Source organism: Jaculus jaculus, chromosome 4, assembly GCF_020740685.1.
Source record: "Jaculus jaculus isolate mJacJac1 chromosome 4, mJacJac1.mat.Y.cur, whole genome shotgun sequence".
Classification (NCBI taxonomy): domain Eukaryota; kingdom Metazoa; phylum Chordata; class Mammalia; order Rodentia; family Dipodidae; genus Jaculus; species Jaculus jaculus.
Window position 1 is genome coordinate 94,156,381 of NC_059105.1, and position 18,525 is coordinate 94,174,905.

The following is an 18,525-nucleotide window of genomic DNA, read 5'->3' on the forward strand; positions in this document are numbered from 1 at the left end:
TTTTATTTTTTTCTTGCTGCTATGTAGAATTCTATCATGTATATATACTGCATTTTGGTTATTCATTCATCTAACACTGGACATCTAAGTTGATTCGAGGTCTTAGATATTATTAATTGAGCAGCTATAAATATGGTTGAGCAAATCTTTCTGAACTGAGGTGTGACGCTTTTAGGGAAAATGCCCAGTAAGAGAATACCTGGATGTGTTAGCAACTCTATGGTCAACCTTTTTAGTGGTATCCCTATTGATTTCCATAGTGGTTGTACCATCTTATATTCCTACTAAATGAGAATGAGGGTTCCTATTTCTCCATATCCTCACCAGCATTTGTTTTCATTTGATTTTTTTTTAATGTTTGCTATCCTTACTGGGGTAGGTAGAATCTCATAGTTGTTTTCATTTGCATTTCCCTGGTGATTAGGTATGATGAACATTTTCTTAAGTGTGTGTTTGCCATTTCTGTTTCTTCCTCTGAGAACTCCCTGTCCAGTAGTTCTTTGCCCTCTTTAGTGAGGGGGTTGTTTGACTTTTTCCATAAAACAAGATTATAGACCAATGGAACGTAAGGAACACTGAGGACCCAAACTTTGGGTCAAGTACCTGCAGATAATTGATATTTGACAAAGGCCCTAAAAATGTAGGCTGGAAAAAAGACAGCATCTTCAACACATGGTGCTGGACAAACTGGATAATGATATGCAGGAAAATGAAACTCAATCCACACATCTCACATGCACAAAAATCAAGTCAAAATGGATCAAAGACCTTAATATAAGACTGGAAACTCGACTACTACTGAAGGAAAAAATAGGAGGAACTTTCCATGATATAGGAATGGAAAAAGACTTCCTGAACAAAACCCCAGATGCTCAAGAACTTAAACAATCACTCAACCATTGGGATCTCATGAAGCTGGCAAGTTTCTTCACAGGCAAATGTTCAATAAGCAGAACAGATTACCCATAGAATGGGAGAAAAAATTTTGCTAGTTATATAACTGGTAGAGGCCTAATTTCTAGAATCTACAAAGAACTCAAAAACCTAAACAACAAAAAGTCAAACAACTCAAAATTTTAATACTGTATACACTAGTTACATCATTTAGTATTTGACCTTTTGCACATGGTTTGTTGTATTTAATATTTGCCTTTAAGTTTCATGTATATTTTTATAAATTGAAGGATATCCGTTATAAAGTCTTAATCATAAGCCTAAGAACCCAGGTTCAATCCCCCAGGTCTCACATAAGCCAGATGCACATGGTGGCCCATGTGTCTTTAGTTCATTTGCAGTGGTTAGAGGCCCTGGGGTGCCCATTCTCATTGTCTGTCTCTTGATCCGACCCCTCCTCTGTCTCTAATAAATAAATAAACCACACCATCATACCTCAAAAGGGCCCCAGCTGAAACTAAGAATAACTGGGGAATAAGAAAGTGTGCTGTTTTCTTGGTGAACCTGGTATCAGCAAAAGAGTGAAGGAGATAGACACAGAGAACAATCAACTCCAGAGAAACACAGGCTCCTAAGACCTCATCCACATGTGTCATACTAAGAAAAAAATAAATAAACCATATTAAAATATTTTAATGCATTATGTTCTTGTGCTTGATTGTGTGTGTGTGTGTGTGTGTGTGTGTGTGTGTGTGTGTGTGTGTGTGTTTATGTATATGTGTTCATGTATTCACATGTGTGTAAATCAGAGGGTAACTTTGGGTGTCTTTTCAGGAATGCCATCTCCTTTTTATGTGGTTGATTTTGTTGTTACTTTGTTTTAGGAGTGAGAGTCTTCCAATGGACTCAAGCTCACCAACTAGATGAGACTGGCTGTTCAATCAGCTTCAAGAATCCTCCTCCATTTGCTTCTCTATCTTCTAATATAGGCAGTTACCACCACAACCAGCATTGTTACCTGGCACCTGAAGATGAAACTCAGGTACTCATGCTAGTGGTGCAAGCACTATAATGATTAAGTTATCACCTCAGGCCTTTAATCCTCTATTAGCAAGAACACATACATCATTAGCAGAAACCATGCAATTTAATCCACAAGACTCAATGTGCGCAAGTCGTCAATCCAGATTTTCTACATATTTTACCTCAATTGTGTAGATTTGGCCTTGGAATGTGTGGTAAATATTTATTGAGTACATTTCAACTAATGCATGCTAAAACTTACTTTATTATAGAATGAAATAATCAGTGAGAATAACTCTTTTCACAGTTTAGAGAACAGCTGAACCTGCTAACTACCACTGTGCAGGGTGCTACGATGCTTACTAATACTTCTGCTACTACTACTTCAAAAGTTAAAGTTTGGGCTGGAGAAATGGCTTAGTGGTTGAGCGCTTGCCTGTGAAGCCTAGGGACCCTGGTTTGAGGCTCGATTCCCCAGGACCCACATTAGCCAGATATACAAGGGTGCGCATGCGTCTGGAGTTCGTTTGCAGCAGCTGGAGGCCCTGGAGCATCCATTCTCTCTGTCACTCTCTCTTTCTGCCTCTTTTTCCCCCTGTCTGTCACTCTGAAATAAATAAAGAAACAAAATTTTAAAAGTTAAAGTTTGAAAATCAATCCCTTAGTTAATCATGCTTATTGTTTTATATGTCACATACTAAAAGATTTCTTTCTTGACTCTAAATTTTGATTTATGACCCCTGTCAGAAGCACAGTGTAATAATGGCATACTGTTGGCAGAAACAGTGCTATCTCCCTCTAGTCATCAGGGGTGAAGCAGCTGAACCCTTAACATTTCTGTTTCCTCACTTTATTTCATAGATTTTGCTAAAGTACCCATTGTTAGGGAGTGTGATTTCATTCTGAGCATACAAACATGTGTCCCTAACAGAAGCCCACATTGCCAGTGTTTTAAGAGGTAAAAGCAGTTATATTCTACAGCTTCTCCACAGGCTGCTTTCTGCTCTCAAAAAGTTTTCAGGAAGTGAATTAATGTAATAGTTTTTACAGTCTGTATAATATAAAATAGACTCAGATTAAGCTAGCAGACTTGTTATTTGACAGTTTATAAAATATTTTAGTATCTTTTTGGCAGTAGCAGTTTGAATGTTGGCAAATGTACACATTGCTTGCAGTTTCAAAACCTTGTAATGAGTATTTTCCACTGTAATAGCACAGAGCTGAAATTTGGATAAACCACTTAGACTTGTGAACTCTGACATGCCTGGTAACAATGTCTTTGTGAAAGAATTTTGTCAAGTATTGGAGCTCCTACTAATAGCACATCCATCTTTCTGCACACCATAAATCTGAAGAAAATTTCTATTACTCTGCAATTTGTCTGGCTTATGCTATTTATTAGCCATTTTATTCTGCTGCTTTAAGAAGTAATGTGATGTTCATTTTATTGCTGGTTCAATAAATTGTTAATTATAATGCAGTGATTGCAGCTGACGTGATTTAAAAGCCACATTAGCACTATAGCATTAAGTTTTAACTATTTCACCCTTCAATTCCCTGTTTATACAACAGTAAAAGGAAAATAACCTTAGACTAATATAAAAAATGCAGCTACTTAGATTTATTGATCACATGACACATTGGAGACTGTTTTTTAATAAAGATTATACTTTTAGCTTGGAAAGGGCAGCTTGAGTAGTATGCAGTGGTCCATTTGAGAGCAAAGCATGTGAAGCTATGCCAGGTAAAATATAAGTAACCTAAGTGGTCGGCATGAACTCTTAAAGAGAAAGACATACAGGTCATGATAATTTTTAAATGTCTATTTTTGTTCCATCATTAAAATTAAGTTACTAAATATGTGGTAGAAGTGGCATATGAAAAACCCTTTTAATTTTGCATCCCAAATGGTCAACTATGGACTGACAAAAGCTCCCTCTATTTCTTTTAAGGCTCAAATGAACCAAAAACATTCTTCCTTCACAAAAACATGAATATCAGTCTCACATTGTGTATTTCTCAAGCTCTGCTAAATAAAATCTTCTGAAACATAAATTGTGGTATTCTTACCACTATGGATAAACCCATTGTATTGTTCACTGCTCAGGATAATTGCAGAAATCAAATTCTGCCATCTCATGTAAGGTCTATATTTGTTCACTGATTTCAGTTCATTGAAATCAGACATCATGCAATAAGCTTGTTTCGTTTTGCCCCCCACAAAGTCCTCATCATTGCTCTGCACAAACCCAGCTGATGTGGTCTTCTCTTAAATATCAGTTGGTGCTACAACCTGACTCCAAGGTAGAATGTGTGCATTTGGAAGGCTAGATGACTTGTTGATGCATCACTCTTATACTGGTAAGTGGGAATAAGAATCACAATGATTCATGCTTGTGACATCAGCTTGAATTTCTAGATACTTGAGGTTTCAGTTTTCAATATGTATAAGAAACATGGATTTTTTTTTTTTTCATTTGTGGGTGTCTGTGCTCTTTTCCCTCAACCAGACAGACTATTTTTATTTAATTTAGAAATTAATCAATTAACTTTAAGTGTTTTGGTTGCAATATTTGTAAGATCTTATTCAATAAATAAATATACAAAAAGAAAGCTTCCCTGTATCTTGCATTTCCCTGCATAGTAAAGGTCACTTGTAGATGCTGTGGTAAGTTCACTTTCAAGTGAGGTCTTAACAAAATTCTTTTGACTGTCTCCTTCTGGTAATAAAGCATTGGTCAATGTATAGAATATTTTTTCTTTTTCTTTTCTTAATGCATATTTTCTTTTATTCATTTATTTAAGAAAGGGAGACAGGGAAAGGGAAAGAAGCAGATACATAGAGAGAATGGGTGTACCAGGGCCTCTAGTTACTGCAAATGAACTCCAGACAATATGTGCCACCTTGTGCATCTGGCTTATGTGGATCCTGAGGAATTCCACCTGGATGCTTTGGTTTTGCCAACAAGCAACTTTAACGGCTAAGCCATTTATCCAATCCATTTTTTTTTTTCTTTCTTGAAGCATTGGAGTTCCTTTGTTTTAGTACCTTGTGTGATTAAAATATATATTACAACATTGCTATCACCCATATGTAATTAATTAAATGAATGATTATATAATTAACTATTTTACAGGACCATAAAATATAAAGAGTTACACATGCATAAAACATTTATAATCACTTAGTTTGTAATTCTATAAAATTAGAATAATTTGAGATTTAAAATCATACAGGAGATTTGGACTAACTCTCAAGATTCTTATTCAATATTTGGAACGAATCCTGGAATTTTCATTACTTAATTAACTAAAAACTGCTGGTATTATTCACTTCTTCAATTTTACTAGAGTGAAAACCTAGACCTAGGTTAAGATTTTGCTGTTGAACACATGTTAAGCTTTTCCCTGCTATTGGCTTATTGTTTGTTACTCTCTTAAGTGCTTTTCCTTTGCTTTGCCATGGCTGAGTCCTTCTTTTCCTGATATCTCAACTTAAATGTTAGATCTGTCAACAGGACAAGGATTACTGACTCCAAGTCAGCAGGTAACAAAACAAAGGAATTGGTGAGATGAGCAAGAATGCTGCTTCCATGCAGAGCCTGACAACCTGAGCCAGGGCGATGGAGTCAGACACTGATGATATTCAAAATGCACCAAAGCAGAAATCTAGAAACTGCTGAGAGCTCATCCATTAAGTAGACTTAAAGTACATCCACCAAGGTTCACAGAATTTTGTGGAAGAGGCAGTGGAAAGATTGTAAGAGCCACAGGGTAGGAGGGAATAGCCAGACGTATTTCTTCCCCTACAATGACTGACTACTGCTCTCACAACAAATAACTCACAACTCTATGGCAAATAGCAGCAATCCCACTAAGGAGGGCCCTCAGTGGAGTAAGGGCAGGAAGGAGGGGAATGATGGTACCAACACTTGATGTATCCATACAATTTCAACTTGCTAAAAAAAATAAAGTTGGGCTGGAGAGATGGCCTAGTGGTTAAGTGCTTGCCTGTGAAGCCTAAGGACCCTGGTTCGAGGCTCGACTCCCCAGGACCCATGTTAGCCAGATGCACAAGGGGGCGCATGCGTCTGGGGTTCATTTGCAGTGGCTAGAGGCCCTGGCATGCCCATTCTCTCTCTCTCTCTCTCTTTCTGTCTCTCTCTCTCTCTCTGTGTGTCTTTCTCTCTGTGTGTCTGTTGCTCTCAAATAAATAAATAAAAATAATAAAAAGATAAAGTTACCTCTTTTTGGTTAACATTATCTCCCATTAAAATTATCTCCCAAGGCTAAAATTACCATGTGAAACTGGTTGTCTCTGTCTTCTACTGTAGTCACAGTTCAATTAAACAGGGTGTGTGTCTCCATTTTGCAATTATTATGACCCTATTGCACAGCATCCTGCTTGAGCTGGACCAGTTACTGAACTTTTTTTTTTTTTTTTTTTTTTTTTTTTTTTTATCAAGGTAGAGTCTCACTCTAGCCCAGGCTGACCTGGAATTCACTATGTAGTCTCAGGGTGGACTTGAACTTATGATGATGCTCCTACCTTTGCCTCCTGAGTGCTGGGATTAAAGGTGTGTGCCACCATGCCTGGCTCTAGTTACTGAACATTTTACAAAATAAGTGCATGAGTTAATTAATGTATATTTTCCTTGCGATTAAATAATTGGACAGTGTAAGAAACAAGATGAGAGAGTTGACTGATGGTTATCCCTCATAGTGCTGAAAAAGTGCTATGCAAGCTGCCGAGGGATAACAGACACCAAGAGCATGAACCAGCAAGGGAACCCTCAATCTATGAAATCAAACATCTGGACAAGATATACAAATCTGTGAAATAATGACACACAGGTTATGCAGGTAATCAATAACTCTCTGATTGGATATGACACCCACTTTGGGAGAGGGAGAGGCCATACCCGGTACTAAAACCAAGTTATAATCTTATAGAGATGATGGCTTTAGACTCCAGACAGAAGCTCTCACTCATCTCTGGATAAGAAGAGTAGCTGTACTAATCAGAATGTCTCTTAAATAACTAAGCTGATCCATGTTGCTGTTATTCTTGATTGAAGAATCTGTTGTTTTTTTAATTTTTTTTTCAGATGGCAGAGAAAATCAGATTCATCAATATGACATACAAGATGAGCCACCTATGTCACACCTACCATGGGCCAGGAGACCTTACAGAGGATTTAATGTTCTTCTTTCATACTACATTGCTTTTCAAATGTTTAACTTAGAATAAAACTGCTATGTTATATTATATTATATTATATTATATTATATTATATTATATTATATTATATTATATTATATTATATTTTAAATTCTCAGAAATGTGTGTAGACTCTTATTCCATTAATCAATTTCTGGAACTTTTAGGAATAGTGATGCATTTCAGACTGACTTATTGACATTCAGTATAAATCAAACCCATAAACCTTTGGTTTCTAAAATTTCTTACCTTAGGTTAATAAGATATTTGAAATGGATCTTGGATTTCCCCAATATCCTCTGCCATCTGTAAAATAAAACAAATACTCCAACCAAGGATGAGAGCAACTTTGACTAAAGGAGATATGAATAGAAGCTTGAGAGACATATTGGTGAGTTTTCTGACTCAACCTGTACAGGAAACCCTGGGGTAGAGAATCCTGGGGAGATCCAAGATCCGTCAACACAAGAAAAGATAGCTGAATGTCCAGCATGACATGTGGTACCTCTGTTACCTCTATCCAGGTCCAGATAAAACTGTAGTATAAGTAGAATCAAGAGTATTTCTCCCAGTGCTGGCAAGTCATCCACATGCAGGAATATAGAAACAAATATTGTGGAGAACTGAAACACAGAAATGCAGAGGATGCTGGGTGTGGTGGTGCACACCTTTAATACTAGCTCTCAGGTGGCAGAGGTAGAAGAGTTGCTGAGTTAAAGGCCAGCCTGAGAAAACATAGTGAATTCTAGGTCATCTGGGATAGAGTGAGACCCTACCTTGAGAAAAAAAAAAATATATATATATATATATATACACACACACACACAGAGGCTACACAGAAGTCAACACTGACCTATAACATATTCACCAATGCTAAGGGACTATTGTGGAAAGAGGGGCGGGAAGACTATAAGAGCCACAAGGCAAGTAGAAACACTCTGAGACACAACTCACACCAGAGTCAGGGGCCCTAATTGCCCAACAATGAATACCACTACCGCTATTGAGGAGAGCCCACAAGGAAATGGAGAGTAAGGGATGGATAACACCACAACTCTGGTAGTTTTAATGAATGCCCCCAATAGACTTAGGTGATTTATTAAATCTTGTCTTCAGCTGCCTGGATGGAGGAAGGGGTGGCTGGAGTAGGAGGATCACTGGAGACAGATCCTGTAGTCCATCTCTAAAATGTCATTGGGGGTGGACCTGATTTCTAGCTCAAAGGTATTCAGAGTCCTCTGATCACTTCTGCCTGGGTCCCTGCAGTTTTGCTGCCAGTTTTGTGTTTGCTTGTGGTACTGGCTGTTATGGTGCCTTTCTGCTTGAATTTGTGAATGGGAGCCAGCTTCTTCTACCATTAAGAGAATTTCCTTTGGATCTGTCAGCTGAAATAAATCCTTCTTTCTATAAACTGTGTCTCGTTTGGATGTTTATCCTAGCAACATGGCACTGTCTACAATGACTACCCATATTAAAAGTATTAATAAAATATTTGAAATTGAAAACACTATGCTACAAATTATTTTAGCAAATCATTTCACAGCTTTTCCAGGTTAGTACCTGTTTTTCATTGTTGTCAATAGACAGTAGAGGCTCTGTGAAGAATTTTTACTCGTTAAAGTTAAGATATCAAAGGAGTTATTTCTAAAAATTTAAACTTTAACTCCAAAACAATATTTAAAATTTTATGTATTTATTATTTTATCTTTAATACAAGATCTCATGTAACCCAGGCTTCCCTCAAACATGTTATGTAGTCCAAGTATGATGGTGAACTTCTGATCCTCTTGCCTTCATTTCCCAAGTGCTGGCATTACAGGTATATGCAGTACATCACCTGGTTTATGCCTTGCTGCTCATTGAATTTCTAGCATTTTACATGCCAATATCAAGTACCCTCAAATAGTATTTCTGTGTGCTCCATAAACCTTGATCAAAATATAACTCTTAGAGTTGAATTTGAAAAAGGTATGTTATTCATATTCCCAAGTTATTCTTTATAGAATTAGGTTATGCTTTACACTTATTTGTCTCTACAAAAGGCTGTGACTACTGGGTCTAAGACATGCTTATCTCCAACCTCATGAACCAATGTTCTATTTATATTTAACATTTCTCTGTGTGTATTATTCACACTGATATTTTTGAATAGATTTTAATGTTACTTTTGTGTTGCTCACTTCATATAAAGCCTTTCAAAATTGTGTTACATGTTAGTGATTATTGTAGTTTTTATGTAAAATTTCCCCAGTCTCATGTGTTTTAATACTTAGCTCCCAGCTGATGGTGTTATTTGGGAAGGATGTGCACCTTTAGAATAGAAACTCTTGCTATAGGAAGTAGGTCACTGAGGTCACTGAGTTGGGCCTTGAGGTTTTAAAATTTAGACTCAGTTTCTGTTTGCTTTCTGCATTCTGTCTGCCAACCCAATGTGATCAACCAGGCAGGTCCCCTGCCCTCATGATGGATTACAGTATTTTAAACAAAATAAACCATTTCTTTCAGCAAAATTCAGTCAGTTATTTGGTAATTAAAGGAGTAAAACAACTAATCTAATTATGAACTAGCATTTATAGCATATATTGTAACCAAGTCCCCAGAATCCTAAATGTTAGGGCAAATCTCTATTTTTTTCTTTATTATGTCATCATGGGAGACATGACCATATTGGAGATGTTCATATGGAATCCATGATTGGTTTTATCCATTTTCTAATGACATTTTCTAGAATGATCATTTCATTTTATATTATGGGTTTTTTTTTTTTTGTGTGTGTGTGTGTTTCACTGACTAGATTTCATTCTAGTTTTCCCATGCATTATTTTCTATTATCCAACCAGAAATTTTATTTTATTAGAAGGATTATATGAGCCTTGGATTTTGATGTATATTTACTATATATTTTCCTGATTATTACCTGCATTTTTCCATGCCAACCCTACCTTTCAACTATGCACATGTTCACAAACTGGTTTCAACTTTTTAATGTATTTATTATCTCATTTTATATACATATATATATATATTTTTTTTTTCTGTATCCTGAGCTTTATACATCCTAGGCAAAACCCTATCATTGAGCCACATATCCAACTTTCTTTTCATAGGCCATCTGATACTTTAATTGCAATGGGTAATTGTAGAAAACAAGTAACAACTTAATAATTGTTTTGCTCAATTTCATTGTTATATCCTATACTTTGATTTATAACTGATTTTCTATGATTTCTTAAAAAAATTGTTTCTATAAGTAGCACTGAATTGTTCTGTTAGTTTTCCCAATTAGTAAATCAAGACTTTTCTCACATCTTTTCTTCAATCCATGAGATATTTATATTTTATTTCTAATTCAGTCAAAATCCGGGCACCATCTTTAATTTCCTATTCATAATATTTTCTTACCAGTTATCTAGTTCCAGTTATACTTTTGATCTCTCCTCAGTCTAATTTATTGTCTTTGTGGTAACAACAATGCAATTTAAAAGCAGTGAATAATTATACTCCTCTCATGCAATGTGAACTAGCTAGCTATCATTTCATCCTCATTTTATGAGTCATAACCCTTCTTCATTCCTTCACTACATTCTTATGTTGTACAAGCACATTTTTTAAATCTTGAAAATTTCACTGATTTATTAAATGCTATTTATTGGCAAAGGATTTTTCCCATCAATATTTCTGTATCTGTCTAGCTTTCCTATTTAAGATAATTTAGACAGTGTACATGCAGCAGATTATAGGGCAAACAAACTCTAGACAGAAATATTTGATGACTAGAATCAGGTGGACTGTGTATATTAAAAATAAATTCTAAAACCAGAGTTTATAGAACCTGGTAAGTATGCAATATATGAAAATGAAATAAAAACATATGGGATGAGTCCTAATTTCTTGGCTTTAGTAATTGATGACATTCATGAAACTGAAAAGCCTGAGGGAAAATAGTTAAATAATCCTAGTGGCCAAAGAGAGGCAAAGAAATTTGCAAAGTCAGTAAGCATCTATGTATTGGAGCTAATATTGAGCTTAGAGATGCTAGTATAGGAAAAGATCTGGGAGTAATGATAAATCAACCAATTCTTTCAACTTAGAACTGCAAACTTATTGATATTAGAACCCTAAACTTGAAAGATACAAATTTACATAAATAGCAAATGTCCAGAATTAGGCAATATTATATAAATTTAAAGAAACTTAAAATCAAATCCTAAGAGTTGCATGGAAAGCAATCTCACAGGTAATACTTAAACTCATGAGAGCCAATATTAGCATATCATACTTAGAAAAGAAATGAAATAAATTATGACTTCTTTTAAAGCATATCATCTCTAGATAGTCTTTGAGGATTCACAATATTAGCAAAAAAGATTGAAAAAATATGATAGATGTGATGATTGTCTTGTCAGATTCACAGGATTAAGAAATGCCCTAGGGACTAGAAAGCCTCAACTCTGGGTGGGTCTGTGAGGGCGTTTCTGGTGATAATTGGGTTTTGTGGGGTCTGATCTAATGAATGCATTCAGTGGAGGATACCATTCTAGACAGGAAATGAAAAGTAGGAATTGGGACCTAGTTGGAGGAAGTGAATACCAGGGATACATTCTTAATGGTTTGTATTTTGTTCTGGCCACTTTTGAAGCATATCCCTTCCTAATCTTGTCAACCTTGCATTAATCTCATACTGCCCTCATTTGCTACCTTATTGTGGGCCTAAAAGCATAGAGAGTTACCTTTCAAACTCTGAGCTGAAATAAATCTTCTTGTAGGATAATGGAATAGATAGATTAGGATTGCTCAAAAATTGCTCACATCCCACCCATCACAGGTTGTGTATGCAAGAGTAACTGATTGACTTTAATGAGAAAGGAGTATCTCCAGGGTACACTATCCCTATCATGATGCCTAAGACATTATTTTCTCAGGCTTCATTTTATCATGAACCATTATTATTTGGACATTCAGAACACTCAGAAGCTAGCTACCACAGTCTACCACTACAGCCGGTAGTACACTATAGTATTATTCATATACTACTGGTTTTACAGGCAGGAAATTACAAGTCCTGTGGAGTCATAGCCTTTCATGAATATTTCAAAAAGGACCTAAGAGGCCTCAGAATGTGTGAGAGAGTAAGAGTCTTTATTGGAAAACCTCTAAGATGATAATGGATAAACCTGTGAGAATGAACACTAAACTGCAATAGAAATCAAGGATGATAGAGATGTAAACATATGCTACGACTGGTAATTAAACCTACAGGAACTCCATAGTCAATATAAGAGAGAGGACATGTGCATTACAAATGAAAGGACACTTGAGATGTGACTAAGTCCATTGGGACTCACATTATGTTGTAGTGTCCATGCTAGGCATGGAGCTAAAGGATTGCATGGTTTCCTTACAATATTTTTGTCTGGCTTTGTTCTGATTCTTCCTAACTATTCTCCTATTCCTCCCCATTTTGGGAGGGACTGTTTACTTTGTGCTATTAAATGTTGAAAGTAGGTTATTACATTAAAAAAAAATTACATTGACTCACTGCTATGAACCACCTTTGATCTCATAGAATAATTTGAACTTGAGCTTTCAAACAATGTTGAAAATTGTTAAGACTCTGGAGAGTCAAATAAGTACTGAATATATTTACCTGTAAAATATGAGCATGAGGTTTCTTGGTGCCAAGGAGTAGAATGGTATGTTTTAGGGAGATTTCTGAGGGGTGTCACACTGCAACAGGTGGACTTGTGATGATAAGTCTTGATTGTGTACCCTATTAAACTAAGAAGTGACAAATAATTTAGTAAAACACAACCCTTGTTATATCTATGATGATGTTCCAGATACAGATATAATTAGGTTTCTAAATAATGAAAGAATTAATCTCTTTTTTTTTTTTTTCCATTTTCAGTCAGACTGGCTGATCAGCAAACCCCAGTTACTCAAACTTTGTTCTCCAAAGAACTAGGGTTACAGGATTGCATGGTCATGCCCAGCTGTTTAAGTGGGTTCTTTTTTTTTAATTTTTTTTTTAATTTACTTATTTGAGAGCAACAGACAGCGAGAGAAAGAGGCAGAGAGAAAGAGAGGGAGAGAGAATGGGCATGCCAGGGCCTCCAGCCACTGCAAACGAACTCCAGACGCATACGCCCCCTTGTGCATCTGGCCAACGTGGGTCCTGGGGAATCGAGCCTCGAACCGAGGTCCTTAGGCTTCACAGGCAAGCGCTTAACCGCTAAGCCATTTCTCTAGCCCTCAAGTGGGTTCTAAAGAATCAAACTCCGCATGGATCAGGCCCTCATGCTTATATAGTAACTGCTTTTAGCTACTGAGATATCTCTCCAGCACTTTTTGATTTTAGATAAATATAGTTTGACTGATGTAAGAGATATTCTAAAGAGAAGATTAACATGCAATTGAAAATACTCAAAATAAATAATAGATAACATATGTCCTGATGTTTGTATTCCAGAACCTTCCCCAAATGTCTCTTAATTTAAATGCAAAGGACACAAATATTTACTTTTAAAATTGCATCAAGTTCCCTGTTTATTTATTTATTTGATAATGAGAGAAAGAGAAAGAGAGAGGGAGAGAGAGAGAGAATTGGCACATCAGGTTTTCCAGCCACTGCAAATGAACTCCAGACACATGTACCACCTTGTGCTTCTGGGTTATATGGTTCCTGGGGAATTGAACCTGAGTGCTTTGGCTTTGCAGGCAGAAGCCTTAACTGCTAAGCCATTTCTCCTGCCTTGAATTAATCTCTTGATGGGTTTAAATATGATGACTTTATTGAGATGTGATAAAAATAAAGATATTATCTCATCATGGCCCCTTCTCATATTACCTCTCTCTCCACTTCCTGGCCTCAAAACTATGATGTCTTTCCAACATGATGAGCTAATATGTCTCTAAAAATTAGAACTAAAATAAAATATTATTCCTTGTAAGTTGGTTTCTTTTTTTGTGACAGATACACAAAAGTAACTAAAGAGTAGGGAACAATTTTATTATGAGCTTTTGTGTTGATAAGCAGTTTTGATTTAAATAATAATTCTCGGCAAATTCTAGATGGTGTCTTAATGTTTGGATCGAACATTTCATTATTTCTAGATGTCACAATTTATAACATTGTGTAAGAATTCATACACAAGGAATGGAATGTACACCATTTTGTTATCTACCTCTGGAATTGCTCCCTTGTTATAATTTACATATAAATTTATAGTAACTTTCTAATTGTGCCACTTTGAATGTATTGCGGTGTTCTCCTATTTATTGGTGATATATCTATATTCAAACATGAAACTCAAATTTCTATGTTTTGTATATATACATATATACAACACATACATACAACTGTATATATATATATATAATACAGTTGTATGTATGTGCATATGTGTCCACATGTATATAGAAGCTAAAGAACAATCTCATGTCTTTTTTCTTAGGGATTTTTCACCATTTTTTGAAACAGGGTCTCCAAGTGGCCTGGAGATCACCCACCAAGCTAGACTGGCGAGGCTGCAAGGCTCAGGAATCTGCCTGTCTCCACCTTCCCAGTTCTTGGATTGTAAGTGCAAACCACCATGCCCAGTTTTTTTTTTTTTTAATTTCTTACATGGGTTCTTGGGATCAAACTCAAGTTTTCTTGCTTGCAAAACAATCACCTTACAATTGTATCTATCTCCTCAGCCCCAACACCTTGCTGTTATAGCTCACCATAATTTATTCCTTGCCTTAATTAAAAGATTATAAAATTATGCCTTTCTTAAATTATCATTTTTATTGTACTTTGTCAAAAGATTATTCAGTATTTATTCCATGCTAGGCATTTTCATATTATTAAAATTTCAGTAGAAAATAAAATTTTCTGGTTTCAAATTTCTACTGAAAAATTTGGAATAATGTATCCTTGAGATACTCTTTTACATTAACAAAATTATTATTATTATTATTATTATTATTATTATTATTAGCCATATTGGCACCATTGTGAGTGTCCTCCCCCTCCTCAAGGGCCACCTCATTGGGGAATGTGGGTCGTGCATTGTGGGGGTTGGCCATCAATTATAGGTAAGGCCAATGTCTCTCTGCAAAATGTCCTAACATGTGCCTCTAACAATCTTTCTGCCCCTCTTCCATGAATTTTCCTGAGCCATGTTGGGTTTGTTTCAGGTCTACTTCAGTGATGAGGTCTTGGGAGCCTCTATGTCTCTGGATATTGGTTTGGTAGGAGTCAAGTGTTCTCCATGCCTATCTCCTTCACCTTTGTGCTGGTACCAAGTAAGCAACACTCTTGCTCATTTCCACAATTACTTTATGCTTTCAGCTGGGCCCTGGTGAGGGGAGATGGGCTGATTCTCTACTCAGGATCTATATTCATCTGAAAAAGAGAAGCAAATTTTCCCAACAGAGAATGAAGTCAGCACCAGATAAATAGGATAACCATAATTAGTTTAGAGATAACTTAATAGGTGTAGACCCTCTTGTGGCCCACAATTAGCGGGAGCTTGATAATAGAGAGTGGGCTCATTTTGTGAATATGGTTCTGATTGTTTCCCAGAACCAGCTTTGGGTTCCATTCCATTGATCAGATCCATTAGCCAAATCAAGAACAGTTTGTTTCCCACCATGGCTGTGTGCTACTATTGCACTTCTGTGAGCATCACATCAGGTTATTTGCTCCTGAGTACCTTAGACCATAAATTGTTGGCCTTAAGATACTCTTGACACCATTTTTCCTTCATATTCCCTTAATTTCATTAAACTTCATTCTATGTGTGAAATGAGTCCTATCAAGGATTATATCCACATCCTTCCTATATTTCCAGATTCTGAGTTTATCCAACATTATTTGAAAAATATTTAGGATGTATTTTATTATTCATGGAATAGTAAGGATTCCTATATATTCTAGCATTTTCCTGCTAGATATGAATCTTATGGCAATTGCCACAGAACAAATCACTATCTTGGGATTTTTACAAGGAATATATTATATTTGTAATATTTCTGAGATAACTATATTATTGTGATTGATGAGCAACATGTAATTCTAGTACATGGGAGGGGGAAGCAGTAGGATGCACAGTTTCACAGAGTTCCATGACAGACTGGGCTATGTAGTAAGATCCTGATTCAAAAAAAGCAAATAGGATTTAAGAAAGCAAAATGACAGTTTGTAATTGTGGTAATTTTAATGCCTGTCACACATTGATTCAGGTGTTAAACTTGTAACAGATCTCTAGCCCCCTGGATGGAGGAGATATCACTGGGTCCAGGTACTGGGTTCCAGCCCAATGTGTGTTTGGAGGTAGGTCTGAATTCTAGCCTTAAGAGCAGTCTGATCTCTGGTGGGATTTTGTCCTGCTGCTTTTTTTGTGTGTGTGCAGGTTGGAGGTGATTCCTCTCTCTGTTTGGATTTATGAATGGGAGCCTGCTTCTTCTGCTAAAGATGGAACTTCCCCTGGATTTGAAAGCTCAAAATAAACCTTTCTCTCATAACCTGTGTCTGGATTTTATGTTCATCCCAGCAATGTGAATCTACCTACTACAGTAGTTCTATGCAATATTTATCCCTGTATTTCAGAACAACATAACAATGAATTAGTTTGTGAATGTAGGAGTGTCATAGCCACATCAATGTGATGGTGAATTTGTCAACTTGATCAGATTGAAAGAAACACAGGAGATTTTGAAAGTGAACCACAGTATGTTTATGGGAGTGTTTTGAGAGGGAGCATGGTCCATCATGAATGTGGGCAGTACTATCCAATAGGCTGAGGGAACAAATGAAATAGAAGAAGGTGGAAGTTGCTGAGGGTAGACATTCTCCATTCTGTTTCCCAGTCATTAGGAAATGAGAAACTCTAGTCTACTACACCATTTCCACCATGATACCCTGACACACACCACAGGCCAACAGCAATGCAACCAAGTGATCAGGGAATAGAATCTTTTTAAAACTCATTCTCAGGTAGTTTTCACACCCATGGAAAATTCTGAATAAAAGGTTACTTTTAAAATCATGATGCTGTATCATTCTTATGAACAAGTTGAAAGGAGACAGCAATGCCATCCATTTCTACATTGAGTATAACTTCACATAGACGATTAAGTAAATATTGAATAAAGAAATGAAATGTGAATGGGCACTTTGCTCTTGGAAAGATTATTCTAGGCCATAAATTTCTGCTTAAGTACCTGAAGCTTTTATGAGAAAAGACTTAATTTTTTTAGAACTTCTTGTTCTATTCATGCCAACTTTCTAGTGCTTTTGAAATAATCATTCCTAATATAATTCTTCCTTGCCGGCTTCATGGCTTATGAAGAGCAGGAGAGTACAACCGCTAGGATTGTTTCCTGCATGGCTTTAGTTTAAGCCCGAGGCAGAAAACCTCTTGGACCAGCTGCAATCCAATCTGCTCCGTCTAATATTTGTAATAAAACATTTACCACAAAGCAGTCTATTTAATGGGAAAACGTTAAGCGTGTATCTTTTCCCCTGAATCTTTATGTGCCCCCTCTGTGGTTCTGTACATTCCATAGGATGAGACATGGAGTGTGAAGAAATATTCTAGCTATTTCATTAGACCACTAATGTGTTTTCTATAGAAAACATTTATCACTGTTATAATGCATTTTTTAATATGTTTATAGAAGAAGGGATTTCTCTACTCCCATCATTCTTCAAAGTATATTTCATGTGTGTGTGTGTGTGTGTGTGTGTGTGTGTATGTGATTCTTCTCTCTGTTTCCTTGTCAATAAATTGGTCAAATTGACTTATTTTTCTATAGGGAATTGGTAATTGGTGTTGAAAAATATCTTAGAAACACATATGGCTAACCAAATTGTTTCAGTGTACAAAATATGGACAAGAAGTTTCTAATGGTAGATTATTATAAGATTTCAGATGCTCTACATTTTGTGCTGAGAAGAAAATTCAAACTTGTAAATATGCTTGGTTCTTTAAAGCATGCTATTAGTCATTCAATTAGTATCAACCAACTAGCTCTTCCAGAAGTACGAAAAGTATGGCTTCTGTAAATTTAGATTCCACCTCTTAGTCAAGGAACTCATTTCATTAAATTAAGAGGCATTGTTCCTTGTCATGTTTTTTTTTTTTTTTCCCTGCCCAAAGGAGAAACCTAGACACAAGAAAAGGGCTAACAAACAAATGAAAAATAATAAGGTTTTGAAACTGGCTCAATACATGATGCATTTGCCTCAGAAGCATAAGGACCCGAGTGTGATTCTTAGAATCCATGTAAGCATGCTGCATGCCATGGGATATGTTAGTAATCCCAGTTTTGAGGAGGAAGAGAATCCTGGTATGCATTGGCCACCAGTATAGGCTAATTGGGAACTCTGCAGCACAATG